This window comes from Caretta caretta, chromosome 3, assembly GCF_965140235.1.
Source record: "Caretta caretta isolate rCarCar2 chromosome 3, rCarCar1.hap1, whole genome shotgun sequence".
NCBI classification, from domain to species: Eukaryota; Metazoa; Chordata; order Testudines; family Cheloniidae; genus Caretta; species Caretta caretta.
Window position 1 is genome coordinate 193,175,299 of NC_134208.1, and position 25,205 is coordinate 193,200,503.

A 25,205-nucleotide genomic window follows, 5' to 3' on the forward strand; every position below is an offset into this window, starting at 1 on the left:
CCTCCTTCTAGGGTTCCAGATTCCTATCCCCTACCTCACCCCCAAAACAAATCACACCACTGGAAGACAGCAGCACCATGTTCAATCCCCGCTCCTTCCTCAGCAGAGAGGGGGATGTAAACCATGGGTTCCCATATTCCAGAAGAGTCTCTCTAGCCCCTGGGCTAACCATTATTTTGTGTGACACTAGGCAGCCTGAGCCCAGATTGGGCCCCACACCCAAGTTGGGCAGAGGAGCACTTATCCTCCCTCGGCTCCGGAATCACCAGCAGACCTAAGCACATTCCTGCAGTCTGTCTCTGAGGGAGGGGCAGGGCTTAGCACACACCCCTTTTGCTTTGCTCCCTCTGGTTATTCACATAGCTGGAGTAGTGTAACTTAGGTCAACTTACCCTGGTAGTGAAGACAAGCCCAAAGATTGTGAAGTGCAGAGGAACGTTAACACTAGAAGTGAGACTAAACCACATGATCTCCTGGCTCCCAGCCCACTACACCTCTCTCTAGCCTCAGGGTGTTAAACTCATTCTGTGCATGGGGCCAAATTCCATTTTTATTATGATCTCTGTGCCAGGGCATCCATTTAGGGCTCACCACTCTCCTCATTCCAAAGTGGTGCCCCCATCAACCCCAATGGTAGACTGAGAGCAGAATGCAGCCTTTATAGAGTAAATTCACTGTTCATTATCATCAGTGTGTTACTTCTTCAAGATCTTTGTTATCACGCTCACCATCACTCAGTGGGGAAAATGCTCACTACTATTCTCTCTGTCCTATCTTCCTTTTTCTCTATTTCTTCCCTTACTTTGCGGGTCTCCTCCTGTCTTCCCTCAGCATTCCTTCCCTTCCGCTACCACCACTTCACCTTCAGGACTTCCCACCCACCCCCTTCCCTATCCCAGTGGCTAAAATGGGTGAAATAGTTAATGCTAAGGTACTGACAGAAAACAACCCCACGTGCACACCCGACACACCATTGCAATAATGTTTGTACAAGGTATGCCTTCTGAGGTGTCATTTAAAAACTTATCGTTTGCTGATCAATCATATCATGGCAAAATGTGTGTAGGAGTGTTTTATGTTAAATTATCAACATAAACTAAAATCATAACTAAAAATATGTTTTCTAGGTAAATCTGGGGAGTGGCCAAACTACTTCCTCAGAGACAAAGGGCAAGCTGACACCTCAGCCAGGTGAAAACAAGGATGATGGACCAATACCTGCTAAGTGGCCACTCTTTGGCACGGAAGGGGGAGAGACAAAAATCTACATCCTGGCAAAGAAAAAGCATGGAGTTTCCATCCACACAGACTGCCTGTTACCTTGCTCCCAGCTGGAAATGCTTCTCAAAGGGCGGACGGGATTATAAAAAGGAGGGGTAGACAACTCTAGGGTCCCTCCTCTCTCTCTCTCTCTCCCTGCCAATCACATTTTCTCCACCTGAAAAGACATAGGAAGCAACTGTTGGACTATAGGGAAGGGGTCCTGACTTAAAGAATTTGGTCTCTAAGACTGCTGACAGCATAGGTGAAAAACTTGGCTTGAATCTAATATAGTTTGTTAAACTAGACGTTAGTCAGTTTTCTGTCTTTATTTTTCTTGTAACCATTTCTGACTTTAATGCCTCATTACTTGTACTCACTTAAAATCTATTTCATTGTAGTTAATAAACTTGTTTTAATGTTTTACCAATCACAGCCCTGGAGCACCCATGGAGTCAGTGCCTATGTACAAGAGGGTCCTGTTTGAACTTCACTGAGAGCAGTTCCAGAGCACTGACCCTGTGCACACCATGAAAAATGGCATGGGGTCTTAGTTGGGGAAAGAAAACTGAGCCTCCTTCCGAATACAGTGAAGCGGAGACACAGATCCAGCTCTTGGTCTGCAAACAAAGGGTGGCAATGTATCTATTGCTTTCTGTATTCTGTATAGTGCTGTACTAATCTCTGGTTGATAATCTTAGATTAAATAATTCCAATTGAGCCTGATATTCAACAATCTTGAGTCACTAACTCAGACATGCAACACTACTTTGTAAATGGAGATAACCACACATTCCTTTGTTTAAGATGGACCTCTTTAACAACTTTTGCCTAGGCAGGTCTCTGTGGTTTTGAACGTGCTAATAACATAATACAGGGGGATGTCATAACTTTACATGTAATGTTGCTACAAACATTTCACCAGGATATTACTGACCAGTGAGATTTTTTCAGAAGATACCTCACAAGGCATATTTTGTACTAAGATTATTACAATGGTGTGTAGGATGTGAACACAGGGTGCATTCCCTCACACCGACACAGTAGATCTCAGCAGAGGGAGTCCAGTGGCGTGATTTATGTGTCTCCTCTCCTTCAGCGTGTAGCACACTTGCCAGACAAACCAAGGGGGAACCCCAAGAAAACATGAGACAATATTGGCCAACATGCATCCAGACACTAGATGGATTCACCACGTTCTGGTTTTTAAAAAGCAGGAAGGAGTGTGGGGAAACATACTGCTTCATTACCGCATAGTTTCTCTCCTTCATGCAGTTACTCAATCCTTCATGCTGCCACATGGCTTTTGTCTTTTCAAACATTATTTTTTATTGAAACACACATGGAAATATAGCATATCTGGAGTGACATTTCCCTCAGTGCTTTACCTAAAATTTTATTGTAAACCCTCAGTTGAAGAGTGTCATGTTCAGGGTCTCAAAAGTGTGTGCGTGGGGGGGGGGGTGTTAACGGCAGAAACCCATCTCAGTGGCTCCTTGGGAGGAAAAGGAGCCAAAGGGGCCAGCTAGGCCCTGGCAGAGAGCCCAGGGCTGGGGTTACCTGGATAGACCCCTCAGATCGCCTCCTGTTGCAGCAAGCAGGGGTCTAGACGGAGACACCGCATGCAACAAGCTCAGAGCCCATTGGTCCTAGCTTGAGTTACTGAGCCCCTACCACAGGGATCAGGCTGTCCCTCCCTTGCAGATCAGGGGAGTCACAGGAGGGGACTCCTTTTATTCCTATGATGTGAGTAAAAAAGCATTTGAAGGCTAGTGGGTGTTGAAATCAACTCATTTGTCAGGTGCTCCAGCTCTGCAATGCCTTGTCCAAATAACTCCAGATTTCCCCACAAACACAATCTCACCCCGACCTTCGGCAGAGCTGACTTATCTTTTGGAATTTAGAGAAGATGCAAAAGCTGTCTTTAAACAAAAACTTTGCTGCAGACTTAACTCTGGAGAGGCTGCTGCCTATGTCTCCAGCTCTCCTCCAAGGCCCATGCTGATTTCTGCCAGCCGCTACCCTGGTCAGGGTTTCCAATGGCAGAGGGTTTACCAGGAATCCAGGTTACGGTGGCACTTGTTGTGTTCACAGCATACACGGAGAGAAGTTAAATAGCAATAATTTTTCTTCTAGGAATTCAGAACACACAAGAACGCAACACTTAGAGAGACAGACAAAGCTGGCTGCTCCCTAAAACAGGGATGGGGCGGAGAGGAGATGGGGCATGGGATGGGGAAGAGAAGGGAATAGGGGAAGCGGGGGCAAGGGGAAGAGGCAGAGGTCGGATGGGAATGAGATGGAGTGGTGGGAAAGGGGCATGGGATGGAGAAGAGGTAGTGGGGATGAAGGGGGTGGGGTGGAGAGGAGATGGGGCAGTGGGGAAGGGGCATGGGAGAAGAGAGGAGGGGATGGGGGAAGCGGGGGTGTGGGGAAAAGAGGCAGTGGGGACAAAGGGGGTGGGGTGGAGAGATGTCACAGTGGTGAAGGGGCATGGGATGGGGAAGAGAAGGAGATAGGGGAAGCGGGGGCAGGGGGAAGAGGCAGGGGTCAGATGGGAATGAGATGGAGTGGTGGGGAAGGGGCATGGGATGGGGAAGAGAAAGGGATGAGGGAAGCGGGGGCCCAGCATGCGGAGCCCCTTGGCAGCAGCTGGGGCTCCCCTGTTAAGCAGGCCCATTAAACTCTCACCCTGACAAGCCCCACCTCCCCTGCATCTGTACCACCCCGATGAACCCCCCCAGACACCCTCCCCACTGAGCCCCAACCACCTACACCTGGACCCCCACCTTCCCTGCACCCAGACACACACACACACACCCTGCTGAGCTCCAACCACTTTCACTTGGCCCCCCCTGCAGACTCCCATTGCTCCTGCACCTGGAACCTCCCTGTGCATCCAGATCCACTGAGCTGCCTGCACTCAGATTGCCCCACACAGAACCCTCTTACCCCCATCTGGATCCCCCCACACTAAAGTCCCTCTGCACTTGGATCCTGCTGCCAGGCTGAGCCTCCCTGCCCACATCTGGTGTGCCTAGCGCAAAAGGGGCAGGGCCCCAGGGTGTTTCTGTGGCAGGCGTGGCCCTTGTGCTGGGTCAGGGTCAGGTTCAGCCTCACTGCCAAGTCCCTGTCCTGGGGGAGGCTGCGGGGTATTCTCCCAACTCCATGCAGCCAGTGGTCTGTGTTCCCCACTGCCATGGTGGAGCTTCCACATTTATTTATTGTAAAAAAAAAAAATGCAGAATTTCGAAATATTATGCACAGAATTTGATGTAGAATTCCCTCAGGAATAAGGGGCACTGTACAGCTGTGATGCTGGGAATGTGAAGGGGGTGCTGGACAGTAGGGAATCTGTAGGTGGGGGAGCTGGGCAGGGGGTATGGCATGTAGGGTGCTGTGCAGTTGTGGTGGGATGTCAGCAGGAGGAGTCTCTGGGCAGGGGGTGCTGGGCATAGGAGGTCCGGGGGCATTGGGATCTGTGGGGGAAGTCTCTGGGTGAGGGGGTGCTGGGTATAAGGGCAGGGCACTGGGCAGGGGTTCAGTGTGGAAGGGGCACACTGGCAGCGCAGGGCTGGGTGGGCCAGTGTGTGTCTAACAGTTGTGAATTTGTAAACAGTGCCCTCGTGCTGGACTGAGTGGGGCCACTCTCACTGCGCCTCATTGCCCCCAACTGGCCCCTCGCTCTGCAGACCGTCCCCCATCACATGCCCTATTCCTCAGTGGGGGCCCACAAATATGTTTGGTGCCGGGCCCACAAAAAGTTAATCCAGCCCTGGGCCCAACGTGCTGGAATTGACCCCTCCCTGCACCAGCCTTATTGAATCTGGCCTACGGCATTTCCCTTCTTCTAGTCTCTTAAAGCAGAACTTCAGTGGAGTGAGCTGATGGCAAATACACACAGTCACCAGAGAAGGAGAAAGCACACACTCCTCTGCAGTCTCTAATTCCAGGAAATCATGCAGAAGAGCAAATAAACAAACACTATTTCAGTCTGTGTTACAGGGTAATGGAAAAGGGCCCCAAAGGTCTCTGAGCATTTTAAACATTTCTGCAGCAATACTGAAAGTAGGTAACTGAGAGCCCCAGATGGACTGCCGCCCATAGGAACAGCTTCTACGAAGAATAACAGAGCCATCACCCACAGCAATTGAGGGCTGACACTCACCTGCCTGCTGGATCTTACAGGGATGGGCTTCCAGCTATAGCTGCATTGCCCCCGGGCATGTCTGACTCCAGTCTGTTCAGACAACTATTGCTGGATAAAGTACAGCAATTTTATGGGAACTGAAACATTCTCCATGCACCCAGCAGCTCTCAACTGAAAGTGAAAGTGAAAACACACACACAGTCCTAGGGCAGTGACAGTTTTAGTTTTTAAGGCTTTTCCCTGCTTGCTGAGAGTCACAGTCACAACAATCAGTTGTATTTCTGTCGTACACACACACACACACCCCTCCCCCCAAGGCTGTCTGCCCCTACGAGCACTACACTTTTCAGACCGAAGCAGTGTGCCAGAGGGGTGCAGAACTAATCAGACCTCAGTAGTAGTCCTTGGCCAAGTTAGGAAAGGCCTCCCTATGGTTGCAGGTAATTCACAAGTCTTCTGGTGCAAAATAAAACAAACTCTCTGAGACACAGGCCACATTCTCCTTCCACAGTGGGGAACAAACAACAAGAGCCATATTCTGCCTGGCCTTCATGCAGGTGGGTAGTGTGAGTTTAGAGAGACTTTCCCTCCCTGCTTGCATGGCCTAGATAAAGTCCCCCCGACCCTGTGCCAGCAGGACTAGAGCAGGGCAGGCAACCCTACGAAGTGGTGCAGCAGTTGGCATGCTCCCACTGCATGTGCTCTAACCCAACCAATATCCACCTACCTCCAGAGCTCTTTGTCCTGGTTTCTAATCAGAAAGGCCCTGTCCGGTACAGGAGAAGGGACCAGCCCCTTCACCAGAGCCTAATGGGTCTTTCTTTATTTGATAGAGTTATGGGGGAGGGTTGAGGGTTGTTCCTGGGTGGCTAGCAGGGCTGTTTTGCAGCTTTGATTTATTGCCTGAGTTCATTCATTGCGTGTGGGATGATGCTTTCCTGCTGGGTGGGCACCATTAGCTGTTCATAGAATATCAGGGTTGGAAGGGATCTCAGGAGGTCATCTAGTCCAATCCCCTGCACCAGTCTCCAATTTTTGCCCCAGATCCCTAAATGGCCCCCTCAAGGATTGAACTCACAACCCTGGGTTTAGCAGGCCAATGCTCAAACCACTGAGCTATCCCTCCTGTTGGAACCCTAACGAATTGGTCAGGCACCCGGAGCTCTTTGCAGGTGTATTTTGGTTGGTATTTCATGCTAAGAAAGGCTAATAGTAAATAACAGAACTGGTTTTCCATGTTTTCCGCCAGGGGAGGTGTCAGAATGCAGCAGTGTCCCACAACTCAGCCAGCCTGCCCAGGAGACTGGGCTCCCCCACGGAGGCTCCCCCACTCATGTTCACAACAGGGCTGTCCGCCTCTGATCCAAACATTCCATGCAAACTGCTGCTGGAGGCTGGAGGACGCAGGGAGAACTGGTAGCTACAGGGCGGTGAGGTTCCAGCTCCATGCAGCCTGCCGCTGCCCCATCCACCTGCGTTGGCATGTGAGTACACAAATGAAGGATGCTGCACAAAGCAAACAAGAAGAAAAGGAGTACTTGTGGCACCTTAGAGACTAACCAATTTATTTGAGCATGAGCTTTCATGAGCTACAGCTCACTTCATCAGATAAGATGCCACAAGTACTCCTTTTCTTTTTGCGAATACAGACTAACACGGCTGTTCCTCTGAAAGCAAACAAGGTGTGGCCAGTACCCACAGACAGTATTTGCACAGAAAGAGCCTGATTGGCTCAGTGCCAAGTGGGATAGCTGGTCTGGGCTGGTCTCTCGCACCAAAAGAAGCTGGGCCAATAAAAGATATTACCTCACCCACCTTGTAAAACAATAACTGGAAATCCAGGCTCAGAGCTCAGGGTCCTTCTAGCATCTCTCTGCTCTTCCCCATCCCACCCCCCAATACACAAGGGACCCCAGGCTTCCAGCCCTACCTGCAGGGTCTCAAAAGTGTGTGTGTGGCGGTGGGGAGGGGGAGGGGGAGGGTAATGGCAGAAACCCATCTCAGTGTCTCCTTGGGAGGAAGAGGAGCCAAAGGGGCCAGCTAAGCCATGGCAGAGAGCCCAGGGCTGGGGTTACCTGGACAGACCCCTCAGATCGCCTCCTGTTGCAGCAAGCAAGGGTCACTGCACAGATCTGCCCTGATGTCACCTCCCCTACTGCCATGGATCCATACGATTGGTGCTACACTCTGGCTTTGGAACAGTCTCTCAGGAAGCCCTTTGATGTGCCAGACCCCTCCCCAGAGGTCTCACTCCTTCCTCCAGGGTCATCACACGGCTTCACTGCCTGCTGTGACTGGACCTCTGGGCCTTCAGCACTCCTGCTTCACACCAGGAGCAGCGTTCAGCGAATCCAGCTGAGAGACTCCTGATATGGACTTGTCCACACTTCAGGGATTAAGGCACCTCACCAAGCATTTGCAGTGACATTCAGAGCATTGACAACAGAGTGACCGCCTGTTCCGAATTGGGCAGGACAGTCTCGAAAGGCAGAGATCAAGCCCCGGTCCCAGGCTGAATGACTCCAGGACAGCTTCTCCCTCTGGGTCATTTGTTGCTAGGTGTCAATGCCTGAGCAATTCGGTTTGCCATCTTCTTCTCAACTGCTCCATTGGTATGGGGAGAAAGCTAGGTGACATCCACATTTGTGTCTCTTAGCCTGCCTTGAGAGCAAAAAATCATTTTTCATTTTTCACTGGGTAACAATGCAGCATATGGGGTAAACTGAGGCACACACAGAATTCATAAAATTATTACCCAAAAATCCCCACTTCATCATAGCTCTTCCCCCTTTGAGACTGAACTGAGCAGGGTCACATTAACCAAGGACCTGGGGAACTCTGAATCCCAAATGTTATCCATAGATGTCAGCATCTTTCCAGCCTCCTTGGTAGGTGTCCTACCAGGAACTTCCAAGATTCTTATAGCTTAGTTGCTAATCAATCAAGGTCACGGTTTTCAAGACACAATTCAGCACAGTGTCATGTCCTCCCTTAGGTCTGGTCTGGTCGATGACACTAGCAGGGTGTACATGGGGAGTTTTCATTGGGCCCCATCCCCTTTTGCCACCCCAAAATCTTTGGGTTTGGAGCTGGACTGCCACTCCCTCCTCCCCATCTGCCAGGGAGTAAGGAGGGCAGTGACCCCACATTCTTCCATGTGTCAGCCATCTTGGCTGCAGCCTGGGGTGCCCTGACCTCTAGGCTGGTGTAGAAAGTGACCCCTTAAGCATTTGGTCTTAACCCAGCCATATGTCTGGGGTTCTGGTGAGGCAGGTGTGCAGGGTGGTCCTGCACATTGACTGGCCCCCTCTGGAGTCATGTCCCAACTCCAGGGCTGTGCATATGCAGGGAGCCCATTTCCCCTCTTGGAGTTAACCTGTTGCCCTCACCCCCAGGACAGTCCTCTCTCAGCTTCCCTTCCTCCACCCCCTACCTGGAGGGCTGTGGTTCAGTTTCTCTTGGTTAAGAGAACCTACCATGGCCATGGCCACACTCCAACTCAGCGTCTTTGTTACCAGCAGTGACCTTCCAGCTGCTTTACCTTCTCTGGGGCTTCTCCCACTCCTGGAGAGGGCAAACATGTCTGGCGGTCATCCTTCCCTTCCCTTGTCTCTCCATGCTCAGCTGGGGTTTCAGCTACCACCATGATCAGCTCTGCCTCTACTTCCCCAGTAAGAGTAGGCTGTGTGTCCTGAGCTTAACAGCCTTTCTTGTGTGCTGAAAGCAAGGGGGAAAAAAACCCTCCTTCTCCCTGCCAACCAAGCTATTTGCATTGTCATCCCCACCTCCTTTCTGAGCCTTCTGGCTTGCTTGGTTCGAATCCTCAGCTGGTACAGAAACTGGGACTGAATTTTGTCTCAGTGATAGTCATTCCCCAGAATGATATCCTGGAGAACCCCAACTACCCCCACACCCAATCCCTCCTGGGTCTGCACAGGGACCTGAGCCATCACTAGGGCAAATAGCTCCACACCTGGGACTTTAGCCCAGGTCACAGTCCTTCATCACTTGATGGGGTTGCACCACACAGGGTGTGACAAGGGGTCTCTCTGTCCCAGAATCTTTCCACCCCGGATGTCTTTCCATTATCCACCACTTCCACTCCCACTGGGGGTCAGCTGAGTAAACTAGCACATGTATACTGGTGCCTGGAGTGGGAACCCACCCATCCCTGCCCCGAGAAGCTGAAGGGGTGACTGCTTTCCTCCAAATGTTCAGTCACGTAATTCACTCTCCGAGCGTGAGCTACAGGTTGCCTAAGAATACCTAAAAGCAGCATACAGATAAATCACTGATCACACCTCCAGCTGCACCAGGTACTACGCAGGGCACCACATTCTGAAAACAAAGGTAAGAGAAGACTACAAATCCCACGCTGCATCAGGGCCCGCTGTTCAAAACACCACAGTTTTGACATGATGATTGTTTACACGGCTCTCATGCCAGCCCTTCCCTCCTGCAGACTGGGTACGGGATGGGAGTAAGGGGAAGTCTTTAACCAGCAACCCAAACCCATTCCTTACCTAGGCCTGCAGCAGAGCCAAGGTGACATGAGAGGCATCCATGGAAACAGCAGAGCTCTCCCTTTTAAAAATGATGGAGCCATGGCCCCTTCATTGCTGTGCCCCTGGGCCCCACAAGCATTGCCCTGCCTGCTGGCCAGTCAAGGTAATACATAGAGTGGGTTTCCTATAGAAGAGCAGTGACACCCAGTGGCCAGCAGGGGCAGTGCCAGCCCCTCCCTAGTGCAGGGGGTGGGCTGAAGTGGACTAGAGTTGTGCGGGCTGTGCCTGCCCCCTGCCTCCCCCCACCTGTCTCCATGGCCCTGGTCCCTGCTCCTCAGTTTAGTGCCAGCACCGCCTCCTTCCCCCCACCCCCTGTCCAGGTCGGAGGCCGGAAGCTGGAGCTGGACAGTGCGGGGCAGCTGCTGTGCTGGCTGGTACTCACACCACCTTCCCCCCAGCACTCTGACTCCCAGGACCCAGCATGATTCTCTTCCACCCCTCCCCATCCTCCCATATTGCAAGCTCCTAAGACCAAGCAAAATTAGCAGATGATACAGAACTACTCAAGATAGTTAAGTCCCAGGCAGACTGTGAAAAGCTACAAAAGGATCTCACAAATCTAGGTGACTGGACAACAAAATGGCCGATGAAATTCAATGTTGATAAATGCAAAGTAATGCACATTGGAAAACATAACCCCAACTATACATATAAAAAGATGGGGTCTAAATTAGCTCTTACCACTCAAGAAAGAGATCTTGGAGTCATTGTGGAGAGTTCTCTGAAAACATCCACTCAATGTGCAGCGGCAATCAAAAAAGTGAACAAAATGTTAGGCATCATTAAGAAAGGGATAGATAATAAGACAGAAAATATCATATTGCCTCTATATAACTCCATGGTATGCCCACATCTTGAATACTGTGTGCAGATGGGGTCACTCCATCTCAAAAAAAGATATATTGGAATTGGAAAAGGTTCAGAAAAGGGCAACAAAAGGATTAGGGGTATGTAATGGTTTCCGTATGAGGAGAAATTAACTTTTCAGTTTGGAAAAGAGACAACTAAGGGGGAATATGATTGAGGTCTATAAAATAATGACGTGCGTGGAGAAAGTAAATAAGAAGGATTATTTACTCCTTCTCATAACACAAGAACTAGGGGTTACCAAATGAAATTAATAGGCAGCAGGTTTAAAACAAGCAAAAGCAAGTATTTCTTCATACAACGCACAGTCAACCTGCGGAACTCTTTACCAGAGGATGTCGTGAAGGCCAAAACTATAACAGAGTTCAAAAAATAACTAGATAAATTCATAGAGGATAGGTCCATCAATGGCTATTAGCCAGAATGGGCAGGGATGGTGTCCGTAGCCTCTGTTTGCCAGAAGCTGGGAATGAGCGACAGGGAATGGATCACTTCATAGAATCACAGAACTGGAAGGGACCTCAAAAAGTCATCTAGTCCAGTCCCCTGCACTCAAGGCAGGATTAAGTATTATCTAGACCATCCCTGACAGGTGTTTATCCATCTTGCTCTTAAAAATCCCTAGTGATGGAGATTCTACAACCTCCCGAGGCAATTTATTCCAGTGCTTAACCACTCTGACAGTTAGGAAGTTTTTCCTAATATCCAACCTAAACCACCCTTGCTGCAATTTAAGCCCATTGCTTCTTGTCCTATCCTCAGAGGTTAAGAACAACAATTTTTCTCCCTCCCCCTTGTAACAACCTTTTATGTACTTGAAAACTGTTCTCATGTTCCCTCTCAGTCTTCTCTTCTCCACAATAAACAAACCCATTTTTTTCAGGTCTTCCCTCATAGGTCATGTTTTCTAGACCTTTAATCATTTTTGTTGCTCTTCTCTGGATTTTCTCCAATTTGTCCACATCTGTCCTGAAATGTGGCGCTCAAAACTGGACACAATACTCCAGCTGAAGCCTAATCAGCGCGGAGTAGAGAGGAAGAATTACTTCTTGTGTCTTGCCTACAATACTCCTGCTAATATATCCCAGAATGATGTTTGCTTTTTTTGCAACAGCATTACACTGTAGACTCATATTTAGCTTGTGATCCACTTTGACCCCCAGATCCCTTTCTGCAGTACTCATTCCTTGGCAGTCATTTCCCATTTTGTATGTGTGCAACTGATGGTTCCTTCCTAAGTGGAGTACTTTGCATTCGTCCTTATTGAATTTCATCCTGTTTACTTGAGACCATTTCTCCAGTTTGTCCAGATCATTTTGAATTTTAATCCTATCCTCCAATGAACTTGCAACCCCTCCTAGCTTGGCATCAGTTGCAAACTTTATGAGTGTGCTCTCTATGCCATTATCTAAATCATTGATGAAGATATTGAACAGAACCAGAAACGATCCCTGTAGGACCCCACTCATGCCCATCCCACATGACCGTGAACCACAGATGACTACTCTCTGGAATCAATTTTCCAACCAGTTATGCACCCACCTTATAGTAGCTTCATCTAGGTTGTATTTCCCAAGTTTGTTTTTGAGAAGGTCATGCGAGACAGTATCAAAAGCCTTACTAAAGTCAAGATATACCACATCTACCACTTACCCCCCATCCACAAGGCTTCTTACCTTGTCAGAGAAAGCTGGTTTGACACGATTTGTTCTTGACAAGTTTATGCTGACTTATTTTTCACCTTATCATCTTCTAGATGTTTGTAAATTGATTAATTATTTGCTCCATTTTCTTTCCGGGTACAGAAGCTAAGCTGACTGGTCTTTAATTCTTCGGGTTGTCCTTATTTCCCTTTTTATAGATGGGCACTATATTTGCCCTTTTCCAGTCTTCTGAAACGTCTCCCGTATTCCATGACTTTTCAAAGATAATTGCTAATGGCTCTGACATCTCCTCAGTCAGCTCCTTGAGTATTCTAGGATGCATTTCATCAGGCCCTGGTGATTTGAAGACATCTAATTTGTCTAAGTAATTTTTGACTTGTTCTTTCCCTATTTTAGACTCTGATCCTACCTCATTTTCACTGGCATTCAATATGTTATATGTCCAATCACCACCAACCTTCTTGGTGAAAACTGAAGTCATTAAGCATCTCTGCCATTTCCACATTTTCTGTTATGGTCTTTCCCCCCTCATTAACAGGCCTACTCTGTCCTTGGTCTTCCTCTGTCTTCTAATGTATTGGTAGAATGTTTTCTTGTTTCCTTTTATGTCCCTCATTAGTTTGATCTCATTTTGTGCCCTGACTTTTCTAATTTTGTCCCTACATATTTATGTTATTTGTTTATATTCATCCTTTGTAATTTGACCGAGTTTCCACTTTTTGTGGGACTCTTTTTTGAGTTTTAGATCATTGAAGTTCTCCTGGCTAAGCCAGGGTCGTCTCTTGCCATACTTCCTATCTTTCCTACACAGTGGGATAATTTGCTTTTGTGCCCTTAATAATGTCTCTTTGAAAAACTGCCAACTGTCTTCAATTGTTTTTCCCCTTAGACTTGCTTCCCATGGGATTTTACGTACCAACTCCCTGAGTTTGCTAATGTCTGCCTTCTTGAAATCCATTGTCTTTCTTGTGTTGTTCTCCCTCCTACCATTCCTTAGAATCATGAACGCTACCATTTCATGATCACTTTCACCCAAGTTGCCTTCCACTTTCAAATTCTCAACCAGTTCCTCCCTATTTGTCAAAATCAAATCTAAAACAGCCTCCCCCTAGTAGCTTTCTCCATCTTCTGAAATAAAAAAAATGTCTCCAATACATTCCAAGAACTTGTTGGATAATCTGTGCCCTGCTGTGTTATTTTCCCAACAGATGTCTGGGTAGTTGAAGTCCCCCATCACCACCAAGTCCTGTGCTTTGGATGATTTTGTTGTTTAAAAAAAGCCTCATTCACCCCTTCTTCCTGGTTTGGTGGTCTGTAGTAGACCACTACCATGACATCACCCTTGTTTTTTACCCCTTTTATCCTTACCCAGAGACTTTCAACAAGTCTCTCTTATTTCTATCTCAACCTCACTCCAAGTGTATACATTTTTAATATATAAGGCAACACCTCCTCCCTTTTTTCCCTGCCTGTTCTTCCTAAGCAAGCAGTATCCTTCTATACCAATATTGCAGTCATGCATATTATCCCACCAAGTCTCCATAATTACCTTGATGATTACCTGTTGTGTTCATTCCCTCTGGGGCACCTGGCATTGGCCACTGTTGGAAGACAGGATACTGGGCTAGATGGACCTTTGGTCTGACCCAGTATGGCCATTCTTATGTTCTTAAGCCTGTCGGGATGCACACCTGCCCACGTCCTATGAAGGGAGACAGGACAAGGGCAGACAGGGAGAGTGTGTGTTGACCAACACAATAGAGAAGAGACGGTGGGGGGAAATAGGAAATTAACTCAGAGCTGGTGGATACTTTCCTGGATCCAGACCTCTGCTGGGGAAGACACATTACTACTATCTGTCTCCATTGGGAAGTTATCTCCACCTGCACCTCAGCTGATCAGGAACCATTTCCTAGAAACCCAGGCTGTAGCAGGGTTATTGGCCTCCAAAGCACCCTCTTGTGACCTGGGGTAAATCTGCACAGCACTGCCTCAGTTTTCCTTTTTTGCTCAGGGCCCTTTACAAGTCCTCACAAATTAGATAAATAATAAAAGCATTCCCCTTCTGGGGTCCATTTTAATAAATCCTGCAACTTCTCCACCTCAGTACCAAGCTGAGCACAGACCTTCAGCCCTGACTGCATGCCTTTCCTGCAGAACTGAAACACACTCCTCTTCCCTTGAGTCAAGAGTCCCCAGCCCTCCTTCCCGGAGCTGGCTTCAGTTCAGTCTCTGTCCTGGTATCTGGAGCCCCAGCTCTCCTCAAAGAGGGCTTCTCTTCCTTCCCTCCCTGCAAGAGCCAGTTTTGCTCCTTACAGCACACTCCTGCAGCTACTTCCTCGCTACAGCTTCTCAGGCATGTGCCCTGCCTGAGGCCCACTTAGCTAGTTAGGCTCCCACCTGAGTTCCCTTCCCCAGGGTCAGTTTCCATATGATTCCACATAAGGAGGATTATTGGCCACATATTTTCAGATTTACTATGAAACAAGGGCTTTTCTGTCCTTATGGAGCACCTCTATGCTTTGCCCTAGGGAGAAGGCTCTCGAAAAAGAAAAGCAAACAGGGTGAGGCAGCGAAGTAGCTTCCTACTCCGTAAAGCCTGCATCCCACACACACGCCCCCCGCTAGTAAAGGGCTGTTAGAAAGAGTTCTCTGTTTCCCAGTGTGTAACCACCCGGGGATGACAACACACTCCTGCCTTTGAGCCGGTGAAGGCAAAGCCCCGCAGAGCAGCCAGGCATCCTGATGGTGCCGACACTGGACCCCAATCCCCCGCCCGCCTTTGATGGCTGCTTGTCGTGGTGCCCTTAGGAGCCCCAACCCCTAACACAAGCGCCCGGACGCTGGTTTGTGCCGCCGACTTTGTGGTGGGAGATTCCCCGGGGCTCTGGCTCGGAGGGCCGCCGCGTGGCCTTTACGTGCCCGGGCCCCCAGAGGGCCTGGCCGGGCTGGTGCAAACCCTGGTGCACCCGAGCAGGCCAGCCCCTGGGGAACGGGCAGTACAGCCACACGGGGCCGGGCCGCAGCTGGGGGGAGGGGGGGGCGGGGTCTAGGGCGACCCTCGGGCCCCGCCTGGACGACGCCGACCCCACAAGAGCGGCAAACGCAGCTCGCAGCGGGGCGTGGGGCTGGAGGTGACGTTGCCCCGGAGGTGACGTTGCCCCAGTGCTCTCGCTATTAGAGTCCAACCTGCAACTGGGACCGGAAGCTATGTTGCCCCGGTGCGCCAATATTAGAGTCCCACTGTGCCCGGGTACCGGAAGTGACACCTCTCAGTCCCCCCCAAGGGATTCCCAACGGGAACAGTGGGCGGAGGTTGCCCCGCTTCCATAGAGGGGAGATGGGGAGCTAGGGGAGAAGGGCGGGGCTGGCGGCATTGAGACTAGGGGCACTGAGGAGGGGCAGCGGTGTGGGGGTCCCGGCTGCAGTGCAGCCAGCTGGAGCCTGCACCCGCGCGGCGCCCTGGGGCTGGTGCAGAGCGGCCCGCGGGGGGGGGGGCCTTCCCAGCGTCACGGCAGCTTCCGCGTTCGGCCTCGCACCACCGGTGCCTCGCTCTAGAAATGGGAAGGCGGGGCGGGCCGGGCAGCTGCTGATGGGAGTTGGAGGCAGGGGAGACACTACATCTCCCATGGTGCTACGGGGCCCGCAGTGGCTGATGGGAGTTGGAGGCAGGGGAGACACTACATCTCCCATGGTGCTACGGGGCCCGCAGTGGCTGATGGGAGATGGAGGCAAGGGAGACACTACATCTCCCATGGTGCTACGGGGCCCGCAGTGGCTGATGGGAGATGGAGGCAAGGGAGACACTACATCTCCCATGGTGCTACGGGGCCCGCAGTGGCTGATGGGAGATGGAGGCAGGGGAGACACTACATCTCCCATGAGGCATTGCCTCACTCCCCTCTCCCCGCCCCCTCCCCCGCCACTGCTTCTTATTGCAGGGGCAGCCTCACCCAGTTACTGAGCTTATGGCCCCTCCCCGGCCCGGAGCCCCCCGCCCCCAGGTTCCCTAGGGTTTGCAGGTGGGGTGCCCTGGGAGGTTGGGGTCAGGAGAAGATGGGAGGGTTGGCAGGTGCAAGGGGGCTGGGGAGCAACCAGGCGGTGAAGGTGGCCACTCACATGGTCCCTGAATGCCGAGAGACGGGGCTGGGAGGTAATACCTGTTATTGAACCAACTTCTCTTGGGGCGAGAGACAAGCTTTTGAGCCAGGCAGGGCGGGGAAAGGTGCTCAGAGCATCGCAGCTAAATACAAGGTGGAGTCCTCTGCCCAGAACAGCAGCCATTCCAGAGCTTCTGGGGACAGCGTGGGCCCATCCACACCCGAATGACCAGCCCTAGTGCCTAACCCAGAGGTGGTGCCTCTTAGCACAAGGCCTCCAGTGGTCACTGCTCCGCTGGGGGTGGTACACACAGGGCACTGCCTGGCCTAGCCACCAGGGGGCACTGCCGCAATGGTTGTCGGGGGAGGCAATTCACACAGGCCACTGCCCTACCTGGCCACCAAAGGTCACACAGCATGCACTGTCTTATCTACCAGGGGTCACTACGGCAATGGTGGGGTGGGAATACCTGCAGGACTCTGCCGTTCCTGGCCACCAGGGGGCACTGCCACAAAGGTGTGGGCAGATACATTTAGGGCTCTGCCACGCGATGCCACTTGGGGGAAGGGCTGTCCTCCAATTGATGGAGATACCCAGAGGGCAGTGCCCCAGCTAGCCAGCAGAGGTCACGATCTGTGTGTGTGTGTGGGGGGGGGAATAACCAGAGGGCACTGCCTCACTTAGCCGCCCCGGGTCACTGTCCAAATGGGGGAGAAACACGCAGTGCCCTGCCCCAGCTGGCCAGCAATGGTCACTGCCTCATTTGGGGACATGTACACAGGGTACTGCCCCATTCTGGCACCAGTGGACAAGTCCCCGTTGCAGAGCAGTGATATGCACTGGGAACAAGGGTCACTGCCACAATGGGGTTGGAATAGACCCAGGGTACTGCCTGACCTGGCCACCAGGGCTCACTGCCACTATGGTGGGGGTGGGTCACACAAGTAATTGCCCTCAGTGGCTACCAGGAGTCGCTGCAGAAATGATGGGGTGTGGGTGGGGGTAATACATACAGGGTATTGCCCCATCTGGCCACCAGGGGTCACTGCTCCAACAGGGAGGCACCTCCAGGGCACTCCCTTGCCTGGCCAGCAGGGGTCACAGTGGTTGTGGTTCTTAGAATATGCGCAACCTGCCGCAAGTGGCATGTGACCAGGATTCATCACCGAATTTGGTCCGGCGGTTGGATCATTAGATTCCCTGGCCTGGGCTGGGCATTCACGGGGTGTGTGACATGCATGCTGATCTATGCCCTGCAGTGGGGGCGGTGGGGATGCACATAGGACACTCCCACACCTGGACACCACATGGAGATATACAAAGGGCACTATCCCACCTGGCCAGCAAGGGTCACTGTCCCAGTGGGAGATATTCACCATGCACTGCCCAACCTGGTCACCAGGGGCACTGCAGCATGACACACGCCCACTGAGTGTGGTGGAGCATGTCCATGTGTTATTCTGCACTTTAAGAAACAAGCCCAATGTCACAGATTAATTTTATTTACATTTGTGACAAAAAAGTTACAACCTCCACCTTGCCATGCACCTGCCCTAAGCTGGCGCAGTGTCCCTGAGCAAAGCAGCTGCCCCAGAACAGAGAGACTCAAAGGGGAAGGAGCTTTAATGGGCAGAATTGAGACGCTGCTTAGAGACCCTGGTGAGGGGCACACGCAGCATTCATACAAAATTTTATGCAAACTCCCCGCTTCATCACACATATGAGTTAAAAGAAAAGGAGGACTTGTGGCACCTTAGAGACTAACAAATTTATTTGAGCATAAGCTTTCATGAGCCACAGCTCACTGCATCGGGTGCATTCCGATGAAGTGAGCTGTAGCTTACAAAAGCTTATGTTCAAATAAATTTGTTAGTCTCTAAGGTGCCACAAGTCCTCCTTTTCTTTTTGCAAATACAGACTAACACGGCTGCTACTCTGAAACATATGAGTTGTAACCAGAGTCCATGGAGGATAAGTGTGGAAAGAAAGAACACACAGAAAATTGGCATTTCAGCACACACAGGTGAAAAGAAACAGCACAAAGTCTCCTTCCCCCACTCGACTCCCTGCCTCCTTGCTCTCGGCAAGAAAGAACTGGAACTAGGGTTCATGCTCAGGAAAACGGTGCACATCCCTGAAGGCAGTGCCAAAGCAAGCAGCAGTGCAGAAGTATCTGCCTAACATTTGAACTTTGCATTGGAAGGCCTGGCTACAAGGGGGGGCTAAGGCATATTTTGGGGTGGATATAACTCATGTGCGTTTCCCACAGGGCAGCAGTGACACCTGGTGGCCATTTATGGTAATGCACAGAGTGTTTCCCCTGGAGCAGCCGTGACATTTGCACTGGCATGGGTGGGTATGGGGGAGGGGCTAGCCAAATTTGGGGGTATTTATAAGCCACTGCACAACCTCTCCCACCACCATCCCTGATCTTACTGAGAGTAACAGCCCTCTGCTCTCATCTGACATTCCCTGGCATCTGTCTCAAAGACAGGCTGTCCTACGTCTTGGTCTCAGGCCAGAGCTGAAATTATTCTCTATCCATTCTCCCTTGCAGAAAATAAAACCCACAAAGACCAAATTCGTGGCAGAAACTTCAATGGTATGTGTCTCTGGTGCTTGCTATTCCAGAAGGACTTTTCCTACATCTCCCCAAAGCAGTCATGGCTACTCCCCCGCACAAAATCATCACCCCACACAGCATTCTATTGTCCTTTTCCCTCGCCTTCACCCCACAGGGGTTTGCCCTACCCAGAATGCTCATGTCCTCTGAAGCAAGCAAGAGGCAGTAGAGAGGAGGATGAGAATGCTGTGACCAGGGAATATCACCCAATGATGTGGGAGGAATAAATTTAGGACTGAGCAGCTCTGCTTGCATGCAAGTTGGACAAGTTAACTACTGAGACAGGGCTGCAAAGACTGTTGTCTATGGAGAGAATTTATGTTAGTCTGGGATGGTCTTGAGGAAAGGCCTTTGCCTCTAAATGGGGCACCATGACCTGGGGGGAGCCCATTCAGCCCTGTCAAGGAGTTGTAGCCGGTGATGGAGTCTTCTTGAAGTATGGTAGCTTCCTGAAAAGCAAATTTCAATTTGCTCTTACTCCACAGCTCACTGTCTGACTTCTATCCTCTGGGATGGGCTCAAGATGGCTGCTGCTTCTCTTGATCTCTGCCAGAGGCTGGCCATTCTCTCATCTACACAATGTCATGAGGAACTGAGACGAGAGAGAGAGAACACTTGTACCCTAGGCCACCACTGGTGCAGGGAAGACAGACACACAAAATTGTCTCCTGGCTACTGCTCCTTGGAGCCCCCTTTTCTATTTCCCTCCAGCCTACCCAGTGCCTGAAATGGTCAGAACTGAAAAGGAAGTATAGCTCCCGTGGGTCTCTCCACACCGTGAAGTGAGAGAGACCCAGGCCTACCCGGGATGCTCTGGTCCTCTGAAGAAAGGGATGATGGAGTATGCACATCAAGATCAATGTGGTGTCCAATGATTCACATCCAGTGATGTGAAGGACAGACCAGCAATAACCGAGCATCTCTAGTTGCACTCAGGCCTCCCTTCTTCACATTTAGTCCTGGGAAAGCTGGGGTAGAGGACAAGCCCAGACAATTACAAGCCAAAGGCAGAGCTCCTCCTTCCACAGAATGGGTCCTGCGGAAATAAGAAGCATCTCTCTGCTCTCAGGGAGGAACCTTGCTACTCAGACACTGGATAGAGAGACATAATTTTTCCAAAATTGACACCTGCTCTTCCTTTGTCCTTGTCACCACCAGACAGGACTTGAGAGCTACTCAGTGTCAACCCCCACCCCACCCCGTTTCTTCCACTATCCATGGCACCAGTTAGTGCAGCAGCCGCCCTGCCCTATCCAGCTCAGCTCTGCCTTCTGGCCTCTGACCTGGGTACTACATTACACAATGTTACTGTTCCTACAATGCCAGGCTCCAGCTGTACTTACCTTTGTGTCCTTGGGACCTTCTAAGTCCTGAAATCAGCCCAGAGAGAAAGAAGTGAAAATTCCTGTGGGAGATTCATACTGAGCCACATTCAATGCAACATTAAGGCCATTAACTACCCTACAGACATCTGCCGCATGGCTGTGTCTGTCGAGGGGCTGACGGGGTGTGATCTCAGATGGACAGAGCTGTGCCAGGAAAAGTGTATAGTGGAGACACAGTTATACCAACAACTCTGTGCTTTTACTGTTTTAGCTTGTTTCACTGGTGGGGGTGGGGATTTACAAAGTGCCTAAATGCCTTTTGAAAATGAGACCTAGGTGCCTAAATCCACTAGGCATTGCTATGCTGAGCGCAGCAGCACCTAAATACCTTTACAATCTGGGCCCACATGACTTGCCCAATATCCCGATTTTATAGGGACAGTCCCGATTTTGGGGTCTTTTTCTTATATGGGCTCCTATTACCCGCCACCTCCTGACCCGATTTTTCACATTTGCTGTCTGGTCATCCTACCCAAGGGAGTCCTCAGTGGCACAAGGAACTGAACGCAGATCTCCCATATTAGCATCCTACCCCTGGGCCAGCCTTCCTCTGCAAGGCATGCTCTCAGCTCTCTCGAGCTGTGCTGGCATCCCCAGTGAGGGCTGTGTGACAGGGTCAGGCCAGATGGCTACAGGAGAGTGGGTTTTTTTGTTTTTTGTTTTTTTTCACGCTTAGTTCAGTTTTATTTATTGCTGAGTAGAGTAAAAAGACATCTGATTACACTGGTAAAAACTCAACCATAGGATTTAAATCTGTACTCAGAAAAACACTACACATGCAAAGGGAACAATATCCTGCTAATACAACTTCATTTGCTGCTGCATTTGTCTAATGTTAACAATTATAAACAGAGCAGTGCAACTAGGATTTGGAACGATCCTTACAGTGTTAGAGTGTCAGGCACAAAACTTCACTTCTCTTCACACCACTGGTTCTCTTTGCGTACCTGTGCTTCTTCCTCTTCAGTGAAGTCATTCTTGATATTGAAGGTCTTGCGAATTTCTTCTGGAGTTTTCCCCTTAATCATATTTGCAACAGTCTTGCATGTGACATCAAGCAAACCTTTAATGTCTAAGTAATCTGCAGCCAGGATAAGTTCAAAAAGTGTTCCTTGGTCTACTTTCAGGAATTCTTGGTCCCATACAGGGAAGTCATCTGTTCATTTTTCCTTGTTCTCATTGTCCTCAGGGGGAGGTGGATCATCCTTGTGGTGGGTGCACATTGGATCACCTTTTTTAATACAGCTGCATTAACATTTGGAAGAGGGGCTGGGTAATCATCTCCTTCATCGTCCATTCCCAGATCTTCCAACATAGTAGTTACAGATTGCTTTGCAATTTCAACGTCAACTTCAAAAATTTCTCCATCTGAACTCCGCAGTTTAATGGAAGGCATCACGAGACGGCGCCCGGCTCCACGTCCTTCTGCGCTGACCAAGACCCGGTGGCGTTAAAAGGCAGATATATTATTCCCCGATTAAGCAGGTCCATTTTCCCTGGGTAAGGTAATAGGGGCAGTTCCAGAATAAGAAGGAACTTGCTGGAATCAATTAGGGCAGGCTGGCTAATCAGGGCACCTGAGTTTAAAAAGGACCTCACTCCAGTTTGTGGCGTGCGTGCGAGGAGCTGGGAGCAAGAGGCACTAGTTGCTGAGAGTGAGAAGGTGTACTGCTGGAGGACTGAGGAGTACAAGCATTATCAGACACCAGGAGGAAGATCCTGTGGTGAGGATAAAGAAGGTGTTGGGAGGAGGCCATGGGGAAATAGCCCAGGGAGTTGTAGCTGTCACGCAGCAGTTCCAGGAGGCACTCTAGACAGCTGCATTCCACAGGGCCCTGGGCTGGAACCCGGAGTAGAGGGTGGGCCCGGGTTCCCCCCAAACCTCCCAACTCCTGATCAGACACAGGAGGAGTTGACCTGGGCTGTGGGTTCCACCAGAGGTGAAGGTCTCTAGGCTGTTCCCTGACCCACATGGTGGATCAGCAGAGACTGCGGGGATTGTTCTCCTTTTTTCCCATGCTGGCCAGTGATGAGGTTAGCTGAGTGAACGGCAAGTTTAAGCCACTAACAAAAGTGGCCAAACTGAGGGCTGTCATGAATCTCCGAGGAGAGCAAATCCGCCAATAAGCGCAGGACCCACCAAAGCAGAGGAGGAACTTAGTCACAGCTGGTATTATCTGGACACCACACTGCGCCTCCTGGACGGTGCGGGTGCCACAGACTTCACACCACCATGACTATTTCACACAGCGTTCAGAATGCTGAGTTGTGTACCAGGAGGCCAGCGGCTCAAAGGGAGCTACAAAACCTCCCAAACCACCTCAAAGAAGTGTTCTAGACACAGAAATGTCACAGCTCTGAAGTCTGATATCCGAAGCCCTTGCTGGGCTAGTCCATTGGCACGTTCCCCTTTCCAGGGCTAGCCAGATCCTCTTGGGTCATGAGATTTTGCACCTTAAACTTGGTTCTTGCCTGTGTCATTAAGGGTGGGAGAGACAGATTTCACATTCCTCTGCAGCCTCCAAGCCTCACACTCTCTATCAGCTTTCCCCTCTCACTTCTGGGAGGCATGCCACAGCTGGGGGACGGAGGCACAGCCTACATTAAGTGACTTGGCTAAGGTCAGTGAGGATGTCTGAGCCTGAGCTGGGACTTAAAGCTGGGATTCCTAAGCACCAGGCCAGTGCTCTGTCTGCTAGCCCATCCTGCCTGTCCCAAGGGGCAGAGGAAGAAATGTTTCCATGGCAGGTTGATTTAACAAATACATTTTCTCAAAGGGTTAGAAAAGCTGGCCTGGTGATAGATAATGACAATGAATGAGCTCCATCTCCTCACAAGCTGTGTTGCCAAAGTGATGAACTTTAGCTGGTGTTGGGTTACAAATCACTTTAGTATTAAATGCGGGGGCAGTGAAATGTTGCTACTCTTATTGTATGAGTAAAGGGCAGCAGAGCTGTACTTAGCATGTCCTGACTGACGGGGTCACCCTCAAATGAACAGAACTCACTAAGCCAGGAGCTCAAATGCCAGACCTCTGTGAAGGGAAGAGGTGATGGGGGGCAAGTGTCCCTGCCAGGAGGTGGGGGTGCTACCTGAGAGTCCTGGGCATGGTTTAACCTGCTTCTCCCCCGTGTTCAAAGCTCGAGTTAATTAAAGTTCTAGTCGAAGTCTTTTGTGTTGTTAAGTGATCACTAGAACTGGAGTCACTTGTTGTGGGACAGCATTTCTGTCCAGCCTGCTTCAGCAGGGTGGGGACGTTCCTTCCCTGAGAGCTGGGTAGAACCTCAAGAGACTGACCTGCAGGGGTTACGGCAGAGCAGCAGGTGGCCGTAGAAGGCGAAAGCGTGCAGCAAGGCAGCCAGGGGAATGGAGCTGATGGAGTGGCCAGCAGAGCAGCGGGCGGGGTGGCGATGCCAGAGTAAGTGCATAGAGCATGGAGCAAGCAAGGTGCCTTCCTCCCTCCCCCCCACCAGGTGGGAGGTGAACTCACACAGATGCACCTCTGAACTCTGGGGCCTCTCTGACCAAGGAAGGACAACCACTGTGGGTGGGGTGTGGTGAGGGAGCAGAGAGGGACATAGTAAAGGATCCTTTGTTGAACTCAAGAACCTGAGGCAAAAGACACTGCCCAGCATAGTCTGGGGTGGGGCTTTTGCTCATGGTTGAATCCTGCTTGTGGCGTTTTCCCTAATTAATGCTGAGTGACTTCCCTCCTTTCATTAAAAGTTTCTTTTCTACACTCAGACTCTGTGCTTGCAAGTGGGGCAGTATTGCCTCTTAGAGGCACCTAGGGGTGGTGTGTAATTTTCCCAGGTTACTGGGTGGGGATTGAGCTAGTTCTGTGTTGTATAGTTGAAAAGGAACCCCTAGATATTGAACCTGGCCCTGGTTGCTGCCGACTCCACCTGGCAGAAGGGTTAATGATGTTTTACCCAAAGCATTACGCTGATATAATGGGTTATAAAGACAGCATGTTGCCCAGTGGATAGAGCAGTAGACAGGGAATCAGGGCAGCCTTGGTTCTAGTCCTGTCACTGGACTTTTGCAAGTCACGCCCTATCTGTGCCTTGGTTTCCCCATCTGTAAAATGGCAGTAATGATACTGATCTCCTCTGTTCAGCACTTTGAGATCTACTGCTGATAAACTCTAATCCCGGTAGCTTGTTCCCTTGGTGACAGATAACTGGGTGTTCCTCTGCATCCCCAGTTCCAGGCATCCATTCTCCTCAGCTGTAAAATGGGTACCCTGCTGCTTATGTTTTCCTGTCTAGAAACTCCCCCCCCACCCCCGGAGACTAACACTCAATCTAGTGAAAAAATCTAGTGAAGGTGAAAAAACCCCAAGGTCATGTCAATCTGAGCTAGGACAAAATTCCTTCCCAACCCCTAATCTGGTGATCAGTCTGAGCCTGAGCATGTGAGAAGGACCCACCAGCCAGGCATCTAGACAGAGGATTCTCTGTATCACCTCAAAGCACTGGTCAACCCAATCTAGTGTCCCATCTCCAGCTGTTGTCCATCCCTGATACTTCAAAGGAAAGCAAAAAACGAACACACAAAAAATCCCAGAATACAATTGTGCACTGGGGA

The 25,205-nt window shown here is 50.4% G+C and overlaps 1 protein-coding gene and 1 pseudogene across 7 annotated transcripts in view; both read right to left on the minus strand.

Moving 5' to 3' along the window:
* Positions 1 to 15,517, minus strand: part of LOC125633452 (butyrophilin subfamily 1 member A1) — a 52,012-nt gene extending 36,495 nt beyond the window's left edge. Inside the window, exons 1-4 of one of the 7 annotated variants that reach the window (XM_048842743.2) lie at positions 14,907 to 15,517; positions 14,056 to 14,208; positions 12,519 to 12,839; positions 5,429 to 8,071 (exon numbers count right to left, since the gene is read on the minus strand). The gene's annotated coding sequence lies outside the window, so the exon portion shown is untranslated. Of the gene's footprint in view, positions 1 to 1,320; positions 1,439 to 5,428; positions 8,072 to 12,518; positions 12,840 to 14,055 lie in introns of all 7 variants that reach the window. The other 6 variants (XM_048842741.2, XM_048842739.2, XM_048842742.2 and 3 more) reach the window with 6 other exon arrangements.
* Positions 15,518 to 21,287: 5,770 nt separating this feature from the next.
* On the minus strand, positions 21,288 to 22,035 carry LOC125634933 (S-phase kinase-associated protein 1 pseudogene; annotated as a pseudogene).
* Between the last annotated feature and the right edge of the window lie 3,170 nt (positions 22,036 to 25,205).